The sequence below is a fragment of the Astyanax mexicanus genome, chromosome 1 (genome assembly GCF_023375975.1).
Source record: "Astyanax mexicanus isolate ESR-SI-001 chromosome 1, AstMex3_surface, whole genome shotgun sequence".
Lineage (NCBI taxonomy): Eukaryota > Metazoa > Chordata > Actinopteri > Characiformes > Acestrorhamphidae > Astyanax > Astyanax mexicanus.
In genome coordinates, this window is record NC_064408.1 from 97,628,331 (window position 1) to 97,649,667 (window position 21,337).

Genomic DNA, 21,337 nt, shown 5'->3' on the forward strand with positions numbered 1-21,337 from the left:
AATCAATGAGGTAAGTTTATATTAAATATGTTTTATTAGCTAAATTAATTGTTTACTATGTTCCAACATTTATTTTCATTATGTGACTGTTAAATTATAATTTTTTGAGACAACTTTGCAGTTTGCTATCTAGCTAGTTAGCTAGGTTAGCTAACATGCTAACCTAGCCAGCTAATGATGATTTAGGTTAACTGTCAACTCAGGTTAACTGTTAACCTAGTTAGTTAGCTTGGCTATAGTTAGCTAGGGTTAGCAAGCTAGGTTACCTAGCTAACTATAGCTGGGTAACTATAACTAACTAACTAGGTTAACTAGCTGACAATAAAACTAGAGTCAATTATTGAAAACCAAAATGGTGTAACGTTACTAGTGGATCTTGTTAGGCCTAGTGAATCAGCTTGTGGTAAGTTAACTGTTGGATAAAAAATGATTTATTTTTTGTTGCTACTTCTATTGCCGTATTTGTTTTCTTTTCTTCTTGTTGTTTTGAAGACGTGGATGAAGATGGAAATGGTTACTTAAGGGTAATGGTATGGCAAACATAACATGACAATTGAAGAAATTATGTGATGTAATGATGAGTGAGGTTTGTGAAGTTGGAACTGACAAAATGCACCAGCAAAAACTGTGCCAGGAGTACATAAATAAAACAGTAAGAACAATTGATTGTTGAGCCGGTAAACAATTGTGATAAACTCTCTGTGATGTGTTATTTTTATTATCTGTGTCTGTGCATTCTAGAAGTATTGCCAATACCCACAATATTGTCAGATTTAAAGTAAATTATTACTAAAGGCTATAAAATATCATATTGACTACAGTTGCAAGTAGGCTGAACTCTAATCAAATACCACATAGAATGTATCTTCTACCACATTTTTTAAAATAAATATTCCATTCCAGAGATGCTTGGGGCTAAGAAATAACAGCAAACATTGAAATCAGAAGTTCTTTTCATCACACTGACTACAGGTCCTAATAGAACTGTAACGGAACTCATTTTTTGCACCCACCAAAAAGCCAATACATTTTTAGGTAAAATACCAGTATTGTGAACTGTCTTAAACTGGATTGGCAGCGGCTCAGCGTTCGTGGAAACTGTATTTATCTCTGGTGTTTACTACTTTTCTGATGTTTCTTTTTTCTCTCAGGAAACAATCTCATATCGCTGGATTCGAAAGTGATAGAGTCAGCTGCACCCAGCTATTATACTGCAGGAGATCTGCCAGGAACTCTAAATGGAGATGGAGCAGAGGTAAAATAAACACAGCAAACCCCTCCAATCAACTCCATAATGGAGTAGTAGCTTGCGTGGGGTTAAACTGCAAAGCTTGACATGGGAGAGAGCTGAGCATCCAGTGATCCTTAATGAACAACTGCACAATGCAGCATGCTCTTATTGGTACACAAACCATTATCTTAGTATTCGAGGCACACATCTCATTTCAAGCATTCAGCTTTGTGTGACGGCGTGGTATTAAGCCTCAGTAAGCCGCCTCTGAGCAGAGTGGAGTGGGAAGAATAAGCATATCCATTCTTTTCCCTTTGTGCACGGGGAAACTCGACACCCTCTGCACCTTGACATTCACCACCGTGAGGATGTTCAAAGTGATTGTAATCCATATGATCTGCAAGTTGAATAGGGAGAATTTTCCTTCCTCCTGTTTTCCACGTCAAGCTCGAAAAATCGTCTTCGTCTGAGTGCCACCATTTAAAACACTCTTTGCTGCTTATTGATGGCTTCATCCAGTAGTAGCATGACTGGTTTATACTTGAGAGAGTGGTAATCTATATTTCTGTCTTACTTTGTCTGGACTATAAGGATGTTTTGATTATAGTTCCTACTGCGAAGGATCAGGTTTTTGTATACTTCCAGATTCTTCATATTATAGGTTTTGTTGTCCAAGTGTTGAATATTAAGTGCCTATTTTTTTTTTTTTTTGCATTCATTGTGCTTTTTCTGACTCAAACACATGCAGGATCAGACAGAATTCTAATACCTGCTATTCAGAGCTGCTTCCACCAGGTGTCAGTAGAGGCCCACAGTGGCAGTGCCGTTTAGATTATTCTCTTTGTTGGCTGGGAATTTGAAGCAGTGGTCTTCGCAAATCTCTCTTGATCTTTTGTTATGCTATTGCATGCAAAAGTGAATCTCCAGTGCCAGGAACCTCATGGCGCTCCCGTCGGCCTTGGTAATATTCTAACTTGGTTTTTCCTTTGTTGCAGTATTCCAGAGAGGTTTAGTTAAAAGATTTTGTTGATAACAGGGTTTTTTTTTTCGACCTTGCTTTCAAGCCACGCTTTTGCTTAACTGTCCTGCTTTAAGTAAGACGTGGTATTCTTGAATTGCAGTTGACATTGTCAAATTGAGTCCACCTTCTCTGAAGCTGAAGGTTTCGAACAAAAGACAGTGGGTTCAGCCACAGAAGCCCCACACACATAGGCTACTCCTGGTAATGAAAGTGGGCTACAGTTTAAAATTAATGGCGTCTGTCGGGCCGGCGACCAGCTTGCCATTCAATGAGAGATTAAGGGTAAAGATTATGGCCCGTCATTTTTCACCCACACATTTTACTCATAATTCCCCCACTGTCCCCCACTAGATCAACAGAATTTTGCTGTTGGCAAAGGTACATAAAACTTCTTTCCCAAACCCACGGTGCATTCACTTTGCTACCTGTTCTTTTCCTTTGAATGACGCCTAGCCTTTTTTCCCACTGAGCACATGTCTATCCTGATTAAACTTCCACTGCTTTGGAAAAGAAAAAGGTAGGGCCATTAGGAAAAAAATAGGTCTGGAATCCTGGGTTCTCTCTCTAGACCACCACATTTCCTTTGACTTGTTTTATACAAGTGAGGTTTTAAAGAAAGGGCCAGGCCAGAGGAGGGGAGGGAATGCGCTTGGCCTTCGCTGACACCCCGCATTCTTGCATTATGTCCAGACGGGCACAGGAGAAAGCACTTGTAAAATGTATTCAATTCAAATCAAATTGGTGTAGCACAGAGTAATCTTTTTCTATTAGATGTGTCACTTTTTGCAATTGTTCCTTAATATCCTTTACTGCTCCAATATAAGATTAGTGCTCTCTATGCTGCCACAGTTTCACTGCCTTTCTGAATTATTCACTGAGGCGTGACCTTCAGTTATCAGGTTAGAAAGACCTTGATTATAACAGGAAGTCAAGTGTAGAAAATCACTCTCCGCTTAAGGAAACATTACCAAAATTTGAATGATTATGAGCATATACATAAATAGTGGTGCAAAATTAATTACATGGGCATGGCATCTTCCCATATTAATGCCCTAGGAGCTCTCTTCTAATTCATGAGGTAAATAATTAGCAAAGGAGTTGGATTGCAAATTAAAGGTGAATCACTTCCCATTCCCTCCTTCTAATGAACTGTGAAAATAAACTCTTGTCACTTTATTGTGAGAGCATTGCAGAGAAGCCAGGAAAAAGTTTTTGCGAGTTATTTAACATGAAATAATTTGCTTTCAGTCCTACTCCATCATGTTTAGCTATAGAAGCGTTAATCAAAAAGAAACTGATGGCGACTCCCGCTGCCCGGGCTGATGCGTTGAGCTCTGCGGGGCACCGCCACAAAAATACGCTCTACAGGCGCTTGCAGGAAATGAAGAAAACCGATTGCCAATTGTTTCACACACCTTAAAATTGCACCCCTGCATGAATTTTTGTCCTGTGCAGTTGCAGCAAATGGATTTAAGGCCATTAGCTTCCGCCACGGTGGAATAATAGATGTCTCATTACAGCCTCTGATAAATAACATTTGCAGAGGACATCTCGATTAACATTAGCCCATGTGGAATAATACACCTCTCATTATCTTGCTGGTAAACAAAGCCAGGGGATGCAGGAGGTTTTTGAATATTCTGATTGTGTACCAAAGTGTGGCACTTGTTTTCTTTGTTGAATGTTTGATTGTGAATTTTCTTTAGGTCAGAATAATTAGATTACAGTTGATCTGTCCGTGCTGTACTCACAAATGTGTCCTTTAACACTGTTGCAAGATTTGACAAATGTTACAGCACATCATGGAGATTGTAGCCACACATTGTGTTATAAATTTTAAATGATATTGAAAAGTCAGATCTATGTGGAATATTTTGTCATGCAATTGAGCTACTGTTTGTGTGGCAACTTTCCAAATCCCTGAAACAGATGTGGACAATATGGCTTTAATATAATATCAGAATGTTATGAGAAATTTTCAATCATAAATTAAACGGAACCAGTGGCACATTTAAAAAAAAAAAAAACCTGAGTATAAAGAAAGCTGCATTTTTATTCAAACATTTATCAAATGTTGTGCACAATTACAAAATTTCGTAATAAGTTTCTATTCACTACAGTTAGGTGACAAAAAAACATAGACTACACCATAGAAGAACCATTTATAGTTCCATAATCAAACATTTTTTGTAAAAGACTTGTATGTTTGCATGATTTTTTAAGTTTTAAAGATGTATTGTTCTGCACAGCTTCTTACAAAATGGCTCTTTATGGAACCCAAAACAGTTTCTTCTGTTTAGCAGAATCATCTTTACATGCATTTGCAATATTTGTATGGGTGTTTATTGCAGTATAGAGGCAAAAGACAGGGAGAACAGTGGCCCACCTCCACATCATGCTGCTATAGCAAACTTGCACTCTGGACTTCATGTTGCTGCTACCTGTCTACTCTCCCTATTTAATATTATTTTTTGGGGGGTATTTATCTTAACTATTTTGTATATTCTATTTTTATTGTATTCTTTTATTTTATCTATATATCTATTTTAATAACAGCTCTTGGGTGTAAACTGGATCGTGAGATCACAATTACGTTCCACCTCATGTACCACATGTTATGCGAATGACAATAAAATCTCCTTGAATCCTTGAATCCTAATGAGGGCTGAAATCTTCCAGCCACCCCCAAGTATCTGAATCACCACCACCAGTTCTGGTAGTGCAGTTCCATTTTAAGAAAAGCTTCAGATTCACTGGCCACACATGCCAACAATACAAAAATCACCTCAAGCTTTCAGCCCGATTTTCCATTGTTTATTTGTTGTTAAATAATTTAAATTTTTCAGTGTTTGGCCGTCTAAGTTATTGTGTATTCCATTAATTTTGATGTTTATATAAACATGTACTGTGTGGTTAGAATATCACTGCAATTAAGTGGAAACCTTGCACCCTTTTACAATTTTATTTTTTTACAGAATGTGAATCTAGCAGCTGTCAGTTACATTATATAAAAAAATCATGATGGCTGGACAAATAGAAACGTTTTAAAATGGAATAAAATAATTTTACATTTACTTACTAATTAATACATTTTTTCTTCTCCTATAAAGATGTAATTTTAGAGATACAAGTTTTTCATGAGATGAAATTAATTTGTTATTTAAATAATGAAAGTGTATAAAAAGCTGGCTGGATATTCAAAACAGTGACAATAGCCACTTCATTGCACACAGATCCTCCAAAATAAGCCTCTGTAGTGCACTGCATCCCTGATCTGTGAAGGAGTCCCATTCACACAGAACGTTAGGCCCCACTGTCTGTCCTGTGAAATGAGCAGTGATGCTAATTCAATATTCAGATGCATGTTGCATTTTGCACTCTAAGAATCGCAGTGCATGTCTTGTGTCTATGAGAATGCAGGCAGACTTTTTAAGTGCATTTGTGTATTCAGCACGGCGTACTGTCAGGCGTGTGTCTGGGACAGATAGTCCCTCACTGCCTCGGTGCTGCAGTGTGTGCTCAGGAGGTAAATAACCCACCTGGCAGTGGGAGATTGGAGCCCAGCATGTCTCCTGATAAAGTCAAACCCTGCTGTAACTCCCCCTTCCCGCTGCCCCTCTCGCCCCCCCAACCGTATTTATTTGTGCTCCATATTTCAACGCGGTGGAGATGTAACAGCTTAATTTGCCACCAATCATATTTCTTCTCACCTAGAGGATAATGAGGTGATATTGGTTATTTTAGACTTGGCTGCATGGATGCCTGTGGTAATTTCAGCCGCGGCCGTGTTGGGATGGGACGAGCTGCAAGGAGGCTGCAGAGTGACCCGGCCTTGGCTCATGTCTCAAATCAGCAAGTAAATACGAATGCTTCTCCAAATAGCAGTCTTGCGCAAAACTGCCGCCGTTGTGATTCAGGAGGAGAAGTGTTTCCATCATTTCTGGGGGTGTTTGTTCGTATGCCACAGCTGAATTAACCCTTGCTGAAGTTTGTTGAAGGGAACAGAAGCCTGCTGGAATTCAATACTGTGATTCTGAACCTTCTGTATGACATTTTATTTTATACAATAAGGAACAGTGTGTTTTTAACACTAATGTTTTATTCAGTTGACCACTGATTGCTTAGTAATAACAACAATCACTTTAAGCTGCAAGGGCTTTCTGGTCTCCAAATATCTAGAATTGAAAACAGTGTTTGGAGCTTCTTTACTTTTTCTATTGCCAGTATTTTTACTTTTTGTATTTTGTAAACCCGATTGAATGATATGATTTGAGCCAGTGATATGAAATGCTTTGAGAGAGTTAACTCACTATTTAGGATTAGGATTCCTTCTGTCACACACATGCAGTACTGTGTGAAGTCAAGCACTTGCCTCCTCCAATGCATGTGAGGTCAGCCACTGCCTCTTTACAAACTTCCGGCATTTAATCAATTCAGAGGAAAGCACCAGATCCCCAGCTCTGATACATCAGCTAACAGATTCCTGTACCCTCTATAATTACAATGGGAGTGATGAGGGAAGAGCTTGCTATCTTTTCACCCAGTGAAAGCATTATCAGCCGCATGACCTGGGTAACTAACTCTCGATCCTAAATGCATGAGGTCAGTGTCTCAGGCTCTCCCAAATGATATAATTTTGATGAAATATTATTGTTGTGTTTATGGTCAAAAAACAAAAACAAAACATTCTTCACATTTTTGGCATGTTTGCCATCAAGACAAGTGGAAACAAGTTGACTCAACCCTCTGGCCATGCAGTGTAAATGTAAATGTAAAATTGTAAGACATTGTATTACTTTATGTTATTAAATATTTAATTATATTTGAACTGTACAGCAAGATGAAAGTAATAACTCTTGATTTCTGAGGGTTCAGGAAAGTTTCTCCGGCCACAAAATTTGACTAATGTGTTTGAAAGTGAGCCCAGAGCCACAATTCATCTTGGCACATTCTGGTGAAGATCCCAGCACATTCTTTGGTGGGTTGCAGGCCACCTCTGCAGGAAACTCTGTTGGTTGGCTGCATTTTTTTCCCCTTTTCCCCTCCCTTTCTTTCCCAGACACGCGTTCCTCTGCCTGAGCTGTAAATTGAAAACAGTGGCTGTATTCCTCTCTCATCGCACTCTTCGGAAATGGACTTCATTCGTTCACATGAACTTCGTATAACCCCTCACGTGTGAGACACTCATCATCCTGCACGGGCCTCAGACTGAAGGCTGCTCCATCATGACAATAGTGGAAAGAGCTTCACCAAATGACACCAGCACCCCTTCCCACCGTCCAGGATCTGATTAGGTGCCTCCATACAATCTGCCCCAACACAATGCGCTTTCATTACACCACAGATGTTGTCATCTCTGGCTTTCTTGATTTTTTTTTCTTTTTGTCCCATCACGTCCCCCTCCCCTTTTTTTTTTTTAACAAGTCTTCATCTCCAACTTCTGATCAGTGGCCACACTTTCATCAGTCTAATGCATCTGCCTATCTGCAGTCCTGGGGCATGCACCCATGCACCAATGAGGTCTGCTCCTTAATCTCATTTCCTTAACCTCCTTTAATATTGCTTCCGATCCGGAGCAATTCTTTTCCATATTGTAAATCACCCACTCCCGCGCTTATGTGGGTGCTACTGAGACAGAATATGCCTTCTGATTGGCCGCCGTCGCCCGTCCTCTATCAGAGTGACATCACCCTATACCTGCTTCCTGCCAACGTGACAAGTTACTAACCTCTTCCCCACCCCAACAAGGCAATGAGGAACAAACGCATAAATATATAAATATGTCACCCACCGTTTTGATTAAAATGGAGTGTAAAAATACAGAAATAATGGTTTTATTTGGAGTCCAGGAATAACTTTAATCATGCAATTACAATAAGAGCCCTGTTAATATTCAGAGCTTCTCGCCTTCACAGTACTCAGGTGAATTAATTCACTCCTGCAAACCGTGCTGATTTGACTGCACCCCCCTCAGCACCTCGTATTCATGCCTTTCAACTGTATCACCCTCCACAATATCCTTTATAACGCAGGATCCGCAGCCGCGCGCTTCGTTCATTACCGCGTCTCTATGGATGACTTGCCACCATGAGGAACCTCGCAGTTCACAGTGCGACATTAAGACGCAGGTCACTGCATACAATGTTGGCAATGCAGCCTCTGAACGATTAATCTATTTCAGATTCCAACTTTTTACTTGTAAGAAATGTTTCATTCAAATGGGCAAATGCAGCAAGGGATGTACTTTAATGTGCTCTGCGACCAGGGAGCACTTGAGCGATAGCCACCTTAAGAGCGTATGAATTCCTTTAATTCAGCAAAGAAAAGAGCGCTATCCGTCCTTTCCTCCATCCTTTCACCTACGCTGCATAAGAGTAAAATTGGAATTCTTGCCACTGTTAATTGCGATGTTTATGAATATGATGCATACACTGACCTCAGTTCACTAAAGGTGGCTAAAAGAAATCCAAATGACCTCGTTCAAGTAACTTGTCACATTTACTCAATTTTTAACTCTAAACTGGACATTTAGTAGACTCAATTATAACAGTGAAAATACAATCATATTGTACATTTGCTTAACAGAATGTTAGTAGAATAAATTCTTGATGTAAAATGTTATGGCACTAACAGGTCCATACCCCTTGTAGATTTTTATTCATAAATCAATGAATATATTTATTACTGTGCAATATTTCCTTTTTATTTTCTAAAATAATCAAACCCAAAGATTATTCAGTGGCAGGTTTTAGTGTCACATACCCTTTACATATTTCAGATGTTTCTGGGAGCTGGCTATTTCAAAGTGAAATTCCTTTTTTATTATATAATTCTCATTCAAATAAAATGAATTATTGTCCTCTTCTAAAAGCTACAGAGTTGTGTTGGTCAGGAAAAGTATAAAGCCATTGTTAAAAAAAATGTTAAAATGACTTAGGTACAACCTTTTTAAAACATACATTTCTCCCTATCTTTTTCTTGAGAAAATTCACTATTCACTAAGTTTTTACAACACATTTATAGATAATTAAATTATACTTATACTTATAAGGTTCAGCTTTGACTATATCTATGAATGTGGATGTCTGCATAACAAACTTATTAAACATTGCAGTGTAAACTTTCTGACATTTTTAAAATGATAAAAGAGATAGATACATGAAGCAAACTATTTCAGGTAAAGTAGCTTTTACCATTACAGAAAGCAATACAAGTTTTTTAGACTGTAGGAAACTTTTGGCCTGAAGAACATAGATAAATAGAAAATATATCCAAACTGGTTGAGATTTTTACCTTTTTATCTTAGCTTAGATTATAAATTATATTGAAGGTGCTAAAAACTTTATTTTAAATTGTGTCATAAAACAAGGCCTTATGGTTCGGTAAAAAATATTCAAATACAATAAGTTCCACACCTCCGAATGATATAAAGATTCCACAGGAATGAAAGTTTTTTTCCCTGGAGACCTAGAACCATTTTGGAGCCTGTATTTGTTAGTGTTGGTGTTCTCTCAGACAGGCATAAATGTTCCCAGCTTGCCTTTATCATGACCACATTAGCTCCAGCCACAGCTCAGAGAGCACATCACTTCACACGGGTCATCATGTACAATAACATTTACAAAGTTCGTTTGGTCATGCGACCACATGGCCCAGATTCATGACCTTTATAAGAATGTACTGTGTCTGCCTTGGGCTAACAGGCACTGATAGCCTTGGCCAACTGGTGTGTACTCAGCAAGTCCCACAGCTACTGTAGCCTTTCCTACCTGTGTCACATAGCCTGTGCTGATTTTTTATGTGTTGGACTCTGAATCAAAGAAAGCACCACATAAAGCAGTGTAAACTGGTTTAAAGTGCACTTTCTCCAGATCCACACTGTGGTTTTAGTTAAGTCTTAGTGGTCTCGTTTATCACTGGCAGGAACAAAAGCATGGTATAATTTATTATTCATTATTTCTGCAACTAGTTCATCAAAACTCTGAAACTCAGTGGAAAGTGCATATTATAAATCCTTAGTACGGTTGTGTTTTGTAAGTAGGGGATATTTTATTGTAGTGATTAATATGTACGTGTGAATAATATGTACACTTACATTTGACTACTATGCTCAAACATGTTTTCCATGTTTGCAAAAAAGAAAACCCCACATGTTTTTGGCATGGCATCTTCTTTACATTGCAACATGTAATGATTAAATCTGTGAATGTAAATCTGACTGTTGGTCTTTCTTTTTTATTTTTTACAATAAATGGATCAAATTAGTTGGAATACATTTGTTTACAATTTGTTTACAAGACTTCCACCTATATTAAACGTTTTATGACAGCAACAACCTAAATGCTTGTGATTAAACATGTTGAACATTTTAAACCATTTTAAACTTTAAAGAGTTAGAAAAAATAGTTAAAAGTATTTCTTTTACTATAAAACTTCTTTTGCTTGCCTTAATTAGTGTAATCAACATATAATATGAAAATGTTTCATCTCACATATTTGCAACCATCCCCCGCACAAACAAAAACTAAAACAAAATTGCAATGTTATGTTTTACTGTTATGTAAAACTATTGTATTTTATATGTTGGTCTTTAAAAAGTAATAAAGTAGTGAAACAAAGTGTGAACATGTATTTTTTAAATACAAAACTAATGAATTATCCTTATTGAACCATCACCTGTTAGAGGTAAGGAACACTATTGCACTAAATATTGATTATTAAATAATTAATATTGATCATTAGCAATAGAGTCAGTAATGAAATATTTACAATGCTCGTTAGGATTTTTTTTGGATAATTAAACAAGCACCGGGTCAAATTAACCCAGGAACATCATTACAGTTCCTGACAAACAGGAGGGTTAAATCTGCTCATATATATATATTGAAATAAATTTAGATTCGTAAAATATAACTACAGATGTTTATAGAATGTAGAACTGCATCCATCTGTTTGGATCTTGTCTCAGTTTTTTGCACAAAGACAAAAGCATTTTGGCATAGATATTTATATTACATTATTAATATTTAAATAATATTTCAATACTATGTAAAAAATGAACAAAAAAACTCTTTAATAGGATAAAACTGTACTGACAAAAAATAAAAACAGTTAAGGAAAGGACAGTTTTTTGAAATGCTTACAGTATGTAGAGCTCAGATACACAAAACCCACTATTTTCAACCAGAGAGATAGGTAATACTTAGTAATACTTTCTTTTCTCTGTTTCCTGCTGTTTTGATCATGTAGAGTGAAACTGTTTTGGTGTTGGAAACATAGGTGTTTCCCTAATGAATGTGCTGTGTAGCTCATTATGTAATGAAATATGCATTACACTGCAGCAAATTAAAAAACAAGAAAGGTTTCTTGTTTTATTTCCTCACTAAAGGCTGCTCTCTTTTCCTCCTCCATTTCTCTGGTTGCTAGCAGTTGCTAGCTGAAAGGGGCCAAGTCCAGCTTCATTAAGAAGTGTAGGCCCGGAGGGAGTGTGTTAAGAAATGTTTGTTAAAACAGCACGTCACGCCGTCAGACGGGCGTGTTTGACAGAACGGTAATTTAAATAACACAAATAGCATAAAGGAAAGGGCTTCAAAAGGGCAAGGCAGGTTAGCATAATCTGCATAGCTGCCCCGGCAGTCAAATTGCTGCTTGTTGTTGTGGCTGGTGCGCTCGGCAATGTGTGGTTTTAAATTATGGTCAGACGCCTGCAATTGTAAGCTGCCACCATTGTTGGGGCCTCGAATCCTATAGTCTTCATCAGAGCGCTCCATCCAATGGGATTACAGTAAAGCCTAGGCAGTAACATCAGCCTCCTTCGCTACCGCTGCTGATCAGAAATTCATATCCTCTGGACGCTAGATTGCTCTCTTCACTCTGTCCTTGTGTGACTGCCAGTTTCGCTGTCAGGGTGTCAGGTTGAGGAGGGGGAAAAAAAGGGGAAAAAACCATTTGCATTGTGCAGCCCCCCAAATTTTGCTGTCCGGCACATAATCAGAAAAGAAAGTGGACGAATGGTAATTCAGTCTGTCAGAAAATGGAAATTGTGTCGCCGTGGCACAGCAGCCATCTGTGGTCAGAGACAAAACGTGTGTAAGCGCAAATGTTCGAGTAGGGGGAGAAAATATTGTGATAGCGAGTGGCAACTGTATTTCTCTGTTCACCAAACCTCCATTTTGACTGACTGATGATGTGCGCTGTGATCATTTCTTTTTTCCCCTCCTTGTTCTCGTTTTTTTCAGACATATATTATTTTTCACATCATTTTTCATTGAAAACTGGGTGTATATGAACCTGTTGGGCATGAGGTCACGTGTGTACTTGAAAAGCACTTCAATGCTGGTAAAACTAATCTATATGACTAATTTTGACATGATATGCACATTCAATAACACAATGCTAATACCACAGATTTTTATTTGATTTTAATAATCACATACAATATTTACTTCTCTTAATAACTGTTTTAAGAATAGAAAACTAAAGTAATCAAAATGCCCATGAGATTGGGGAAAGTGTTAAGAAGAAGAGGATAATGCTATATTGCAGTTTTGCAGTGCTTAATGTTATAAGGAAAAATGTGTTGTTTTTTTCATGGGGACTGTAGAGGTCAAGATGAGAACTGGAAGATGAAGAAAACTGAGAGGATTGTTAAGGCTGGTTTGTACTGATACTGCATCAAGTCCCTGACTCTGCGTCGCTCTGCAGTTTAAACCGCTAAGGCGGGAAGGTGTGGACAGGAATGCGAGACTCATCTGACCAATCACAGCTGCTGCTGTCCGTGTCGCATGATGCATAGTTATATTTCTAGGGAGGTTTGTGTTGGCTATGGTGTAGGCCTCAGCGTAGAGTAGATGTAGGCTATGGCGTAGGTTTGATGCTGAAGTATAAATTGGCCTTTAATATGCTGGTAAAACAGGCAAATCAAAACACCCTATAAGTCTATAGTGTGGTACATTCTTCCAGTGTGTATTGTTCCTTCTATTTTTAAGTTTTTTTTAGTTGACAAACTCACCGGGCTTATTTGAATAGAATTAACATTAACATTAGTTTGTTTTGTGATTGAGCTGCAGGGAAAGTTTCTTTAATGTGGCTCTTCCATGAAGATTGTTTAGATTCTGCAGACAGTTCCTAATAACAGTGTGTAACATGCTAAGCCTGATTTGTCAGACCACATTAATTATTTGATTAATTATGTTTTGAGTGACAATAATACAGATAATAACAGATAATAGACCAGAAAGGCTATTAAATTGTTTTATGATTGATTATCTACAGAGATACTTTTCACATGAAAAACACTGTATGTATATGTGTGTGCTTTTACATATATCAATGGTGGGTTTGTCTGCTCTGTGTACATGCTTTTGAATGTACAATGTACAGATAAATATTTTTAGGCTCAGAAAAATCATATTACATATAGAGACTTATAATACATACAATAGATATATAGTGTATTATGTATTGATATATGTAAAGATACACTTACTATATATAAGGTGCACATTACAGTTTATTTAAATATTGTATAGCAACACTTTATGATATATTTAAACATATTCATGTAATAGTAGATTTTTGATATGGTACAAATAAGGAGTGCCTTATAATCTGCCTATATATGTAAAAAAATGTCTGTGTATGTTTACATTTTCTGTTTAATACAGCATTCAATATTATTTAGGTGCGGCATAATAATTGATTATGAACATGGATAAGGTTTTTTTTTTAGAAAGAATAGTCTATCCTTATTGGTTGAGTTGTATTATAATTTGTGAAAAATAATTATAACTTTATTGCATTCAGAATTTATTTGATTCGACTGAGAGGCTCAAATAACACAATACAATATGATGCATCAAATAGTAACAATATTTTCATATATTTTATATATTAAATTTTTTTTATATGAGTATTTATACTTATATATAACACATGCAGTACAAATATCCTGAGTTTGTACTAAAACAAACCTGTGTGTTTGTGTGCGCTTTCATTTCAGTAGAGGCAGTGTATGCCTGTGTGTGTATGTGTTACAGTAGAGGGGGTTTGTGGAAGGCGTTTGGGGGGGTTTCAGTATGGGGGGGCACACACACACACACACACACACACACACTCTTCTCTGAATTGTCCCGTGTGTGAAGGGCAGGGGGAATTAATCACTGGGGGCCGGCTGGCAGGAGGTCACTGAATGGCTCCAGAACATCACTGTGGGTCATGCGTCTCGGGGCCATGGTTGCGTACACTCGCACACACTCACACACACTCCCTCTCACACACACATACACACACACACACACACACTACACACTACACTGTCTTATCCCCCTTCTGCTTTAGCGGTCCAAGAGAGAAGGCTAGGCTCAAGCTCACACACCACACACACCCTCACTCACACTCAAACACAGTGAATAGGGCGGTTGTGAGGACCGAAAACACTGGTAAATATCTCTGAATGTCTGTCATTTTTGTGCGTCTCGTCAAGTCGAGTGTAACCATGCTGCATGAATCCTCATGTTTATTATCCATCCTCCTCACTCTGTCTCATCCACATTCATGATTTGCAATGCGGGTGGATTTTTGAGTCTGTGCATTATTATTAGGGGTTCCAAGTATTGGAGTCCTATTGCTTTTATTTATTTGTTACTATTATTATTATAATAGCTAATTTATCCCAGACTTCCTTCAGTCAGGACGGTGACATAATGTGGCCATGCTGGCTAAGTAATTCCGAGCTTGCACTTGTAATTCTGCTCCGTTCCTGATGAGGGATGTCTTGTTCTAGCTCACTATTTCGACTCTCTCGGGGGCACCGGCACTGCCCATTGTAATATACAGGAGACGAGGCGCTTCTTAAAGAGGCGCCTTGTTATTCTCCCCTCGGCTTAATCCCGACTGCACTAATTCTCTCTCTTTTATATGTGCGAGCGTGTCATGCGGGCTGACGTTTAAGGTGTGTGCAAATTTACGGTGGGCAGTCTGGGTAATTTTTTTTTTCTTTTTTTTCCCCTCTTATCAGCCGAGGAGATCCATCATCTTTAATCACGCGCGGGGCAGGATTGCTTCATCATGCGCTGCGATTGGTCAGGCAGGACAGGACAGGGCTGGCGTTTGCATGAGCCCAAGAGAAGAGTGATGTGCCAGACAAATGCAGTCAAATGATCATTAAGGAATGCAATTTGCAAGTGGAGGCTCCATAACTGTGATGATGCTCGTTTCGGGGCGGAGATGTGTTTAAATCTCCAGCACTAGGCGGAGGGTTGTTGTGTTTTTTTTTTTCTTCTTCTTCTTCTTTTTCTTTTTTTCCCTTTCTCCCTCTTGCCCGTTGAGCATTTTAGTGAGGGGTCTGCATAGTAATAAGCCCAGCTTCCTTCCTCACCCTGCTTTACACGCGGCTATAACAAACACAGTTCCAGTCAGCTGATTGCACCGCCGCTGTCTACACGCACATTTCCAGTGCTCACTTCAGCTCGCCGAGAAAGCCAGCTGCTCAGATTTGAATTATGATTTTTTGATTTCGACCTGGAATGGCCGTGACTTATGATGCTGAATTTTAAATGAAATATATACATTTCAATGAGACACAGTGTGTGTGTGTGTGTGTGTGTGTGTGTGTATATATATATATATATATATATATATATATATATGTATGTATTGTGTATATATATATATATATACACAATACATACATATATATATATATATATATATATATATATATATATACACACACCCACACACACACAAAAAAAATATTTTTTACATGTTTAACTGTATATATGCACAATATATCTATATATACATAGATATAGATATAGATATATTGTGCATATATACAGTTAAACATGTAAAAAATATTTTTCCGTTAGAAAGGTAGTGTGTCTGCTGTTGCCCTTTAGGTGTGCCGATAAAAACGTTCTGATATATGTGTAAATTTCTCCTCCTTTCACTCCTTTCACAGCAACATCTGGTTTTGTTTTTTGCCCGAGCGAAAAATTCAAGAAGCGTCTTTGTTTAGTCATATTGAGGGACATTTGCAAATCGACTGAGTGGAAACAGATGTTAAGAAAATATACAAAATAACTATTTATTATCGGCAAGGAATTTAAAATATTTCGCATAAACTAGGTTGCAGATAAAAGCGATACCTTGGCCCATGTTTAAATGTAATTTTCAGCATGTTTAGTGAAACTGAAACAGACTTAATATAACAAAAACAAATGTGAAGAGTAAGAATGAGCTTTTTTATTCAACATTAAAGAATGCTGCCGTATCATATTCTTTTAATATACTGCATTCGCTTTTTTCCTTTTTCCAGCTTTTAAAGCATTTTAGAAGTGAAACATTTTTCTTAAAAAAAATAAAACGCAGAATAAGCCTCTTTGTGGCTTTGATGCCCAGCTGCATGCTGTAATATGAGACGCATAGGTAAAAAGGAAAGAAAAGCAGTGTCTTCTTTCTCTCTCTCCCTCTCTCTCCTTCTCTCTCTCTCTCTTTCTCAGGCTGACATGCAGCTAATGAAAACAGGGTGTGGGTTTCCTTCAGCGCCTTTCATTCGCTTTAATAAAAGGTGCAGCAGACATTTTGGCTGCTCCCCCCTTCCACCCTGTCACCCCGCCGTCCTCTCTCTAAACGTGTGTGTGAATATGGAAATTCAAAACACCTAACTACAGGGGCTTAAGTGTAATCATGAAGTCAGGGTGGAGAGACGTATTTGCAGTTAACTGCTCGTTTCTGGAATAATCCTTTGATTATTCCTAAAATATTACTACACCCTTCATTCCAAAGACTGCTTCCATATGATGTGGCCTGACAATGGACGTTTATTTTGACTTGCATTAGTGTTTGGGTTTCAGAGTCAACTGTTTGGATGAGTATTGCACCACTTGTGGAGCCACTGCTTCATTTGAATCTGCTTATGTTAGTACTGATTGACGCTTATGTGTGTTTACTTTCACTCTCTTTTTGCAGCATTATTTCTTTATGCAGATTTGGTGCTGAATAGAAAGCCCTCTCATTGCTTCCAGCTTTGCCTTGCTGGGAGATTGTTGCTGATCTGTTTTTTTTTTTTTTTTTGTCCGTAATGTGCATGTCATGTATACGCCGCCTGTGCCTAGAGGAGGAATGTATTACTTAACATGCAGGTCATTTGCATCTTTTCTTGTATGTTTTGAATTTGCAAGGCTATTACTTGACATTCTGACTGGAACAGTAGGTGGCAGTGTTTCCCCAAGCATCTGTTTAGCCTGGGACTGTTGTTGCTGGAAATGTGCAGGGATGAGGCCTGGAATGAACTATTGTTGAGCAGTTATTTTGAGATGGGGAAATTGTAAACAAGATATTTGTTATGTACTTGTATAGAGTGTGTGAAAAGTGACAAGTGCGGGGTGCTTCTTGAACTATTTGCATTATCATAAAGTGCTTTTTATGACTTAAAACCATAAATATTCATTGTGATGCGCGAATATAAAATTGAATTTCCACCCACACAATGCGAGAATGTTCAAAAACGCATCCCCTCCATGGCCATTTTGGTAGTATTTTTCTTGCCCCTCTGCAAATCTGCTTATTGTATTATGCGATTAAAAATGTTAGGACGTCACAAAATAATTTTAAAAATTCCAAGAAAAGAATCGGCTGACTTGTTGTCATAAAGAAGGGGCTTGATTAAAATCTCTCTCTCTCTCTGTTTTTTTTTCTGTGTACACTCCAGCCTCATCAAATCCATTTCTAATTTTTTTTTTATGGATTTCCTTCTGACTGTACCAGCGCTGACCCCTAACTTCGACATATAATGTTCTTAATATCCAGATTAAATTTTCTTTAATCTGTTTCTGGAACATGTGAAATTATTTCTGCAATCAAATGCTAAGTCCTCCCTTGATTGCAGTTTAAGGCTCTGACTAAGAGGCCATTCAGAGACAGTGTATTTTTTAATATATGATCAACATGCAATTAGAAAGTGAAAAGCAATAAAGGTGGCATTCTGTGGTCATCTCGGCTAATGAAAGAGAGGAGATTAGAGAGAGGAGGCTTTAAGATGGATTAATGGCCCACATGCTGAGACAAAAGATCTGAGGTCCCCTTTAAAAACACGCTAAATGAACACACACTTTACACAGCTTCATTTGCATAATGCCAAAACACTTACACTAAATACTTGACGGGGCTCTGTAGGTAGGCTTTTCAGGCCAGGCAGATGAATGCAGTCGTGTCCTCCAAAAGAATCAGAGGGAATCAAGGTCTCCTCGCCTTTTTAAAAAATATTTGTAACATTTTGCGTTGCGTTTGTACTGAAAACAGCTGCGTTCTTAGAGTCAGAATCAGTTTGTAGTCACACAAAAGGCTGAACACACACACTTACACACACTGCAGTCCATTGTCTCATACATGACTGAGTTAAGGGTATGCCCTTTATCTTTTGTTTTCTCTGTGGCTTTTGTATCTGATCACCATTCGAGAGTATAAGGTGGTCTAAAACACCATTGATGTAAAAAAAAAAAAAAAGAATGCTTTGTATGTCTGTAATATAAAAGCTCATATCTCCATTTATTTTGTGTTTTATTTCCATGTTTATTCACAATTAAAAGTCATCTGTTATATCATTTATAACATAAGGATAATTTATTATAATTCAAATTACACAATAGAATCTGCTAAATTAACACAATCAGCTCAAGAATGGTTTTCTTTTCCCTATCCAGTTCTTGTTACATGATTGTTCTAAATATAAAAATTTTGGTTCTTCTCTATTGTTTACTCCTTTAAGTTTTCTAAACATTCCCAGAACAGCTTTTTTTTAATTTAACTTTTTTAACTTAAATTCGTACTATTGAAAATTCTCACATATTTTTCATAATTTAAACTTTTTTACTAACAGTGCAAATTCATGTTATTTTATTCATTATTTTATTATACACATACTATTATTTATTTAAGGTGTCATTAGTGTTAGGACTCGTGTTAGGATTAAATATTATTTACCATTTTGATCGTGTATTTTTTATTGTAATATATTTTATTTATATGTATTTTTTGTTTTGTTTTGTTTTGCCTAGTTGGGAATATTCTGTATGAAACATTATAACTAATTCTATTGTGATGCAAACGCACAAAAAAATTTATTTCCCACATATTCAGAAGGTTACTGGCGCATTATGTCTGTAATATTACAGGCTAAACTTTCTGTAACTTCTTAAAAACAATGCTGGTCTTTCTTGTAACATTCTCTGCTAGCTGGGTATGCAGTGCTCAGTATTGACAGAAGAGGTTTGTTGCTGCAACAGTGGTAGCTTAGCTCACTGTATTTTTACTGATGTGTGGTCACCAACAGTGGATCATATTTTTAGCTCATGACACTGCAGTCAGAACAAAACCTAGTAGGTGCAAAATGTGTTACTGTTATGCCTTTAATGCCTGTATTTTTTTTTTTTGACGCGATATTATATTTTTAACAAATTTAAACTCTTGCTAAAATGCAGTGTTTTTTCTTTTCTTTTTACCTATGGACTTCACACTTTAGCGTGGAGTTGCATGCAGCAGTCATCTCGGAGCTAGCAGCCCGGTGGTTAGGGCCAGACAGCTGCTTTTTAAAGCCACTGATAAGAGCTAGCCTGATGCTGAACATTGCAAATTGGAAGTGAAGATTGCCTCCCCCTTTAGACTTTATCTTAAAGCAGTAAAACAAGAAGCTGTGACTACAACTACAGCTATTGATTTTGCAATTTCAGCAAATTAAGAACAAGACAGGAAACCTATTAAAGCTTTCAGTGATTGCCATAGGTACTTTTTGGTGATGCTGAGGTTGACATTTAAATCAGCCCCCTTGGCCCGGCTAGGCCAGCACCTGACTGTCAACCGTCCACTGATTATTCAGATGAATGGAAACACGCTCTGGACATACATATGGATGCTCACTGCATTTTCATCACTCCCACAAACCCACCCCCTCCTCCAAAACAAAATCAGGGCCGTAATATATCACCCAGCATACAAAGCCAGTATATTACTGATATAGAACACAGCTACCCTGCAAGCTAGTCCACACATGTGGCTATAGGCTCATAACGTAATAAAGGCAAGGAGGGCATCTACGCTGTAATATCATCCGAGGCAATACGAAGAATAATGAAGGAATAAAGCACTATGGCTGATCAGAGCTGCATGATTAAATTTGGGTTTCTAATACGAAATAATAGCTTCTGTTCAGATTTTATGTTCCTGATGTATAACTCGGTGTACATTTTGATGGAGGAGAAAAATCACATGGTAAAATTTAGCACATGGCCAATCAGGGTAATATGTTTCCTGAAGTTGTATATTATTATTTAATATGTATGGTGACATACAATATGTTTGAAAATGATATTATATGTACAGAAAGAATGAAAAGCAATAGAAGCAATGATTATCCAGATGACTGCACCTGCGTCAGCTTTTGTTAATCAAATTGTATAGAATTATTCATATAGGTTATATAAATAATGTTTTCTCATCATGAGTTAGAATTGTTTATAGAGCTTAAGCTGAGACAGATACAAAAGATACAGCAGAGAAAAGAAAAGAGATCTGCCAGATAAGTGTGCGGTGCTTTCATTTTTCAGTTTAATATGCACTTTAGATGGAGAGTGTATGGTGATATGTTCTTTCATTTGTCAGTATATTAGTGCTTGATTAGTAAGCGTGGTATTAATGCAGTCTGAGTTAACACTGCATTACAAGTGAATACAGAATGTATCACTGAAAGAGGAAAGAAAAAAAAATCAATGCCACAGAATGTGTGAAATGGCCTTGCAATTCACTGAGGGATATTAGAGCTCCTAATTGGTACAAGTGCAAATGAGTTCTTATTCTATGCACAGAAGGTGTCAGTCTGAAGGGCTGGCTGGTTTTGAATGGCTTGAGCAGCAGTGAACATGTGGGAGAATCTCCAGCTAATTCATTGATTGCCCCTCGGAACTGATGGCTGCTAATTGTTAGGTGATTAACATGGAGTAGTAATTATGTCGGCCCAAGGGGGCGATTAATATTTCAACATGTCATATTAGCGCAGAGCGCTGCTAGCGAGGCTTGTCTTTTTGCCT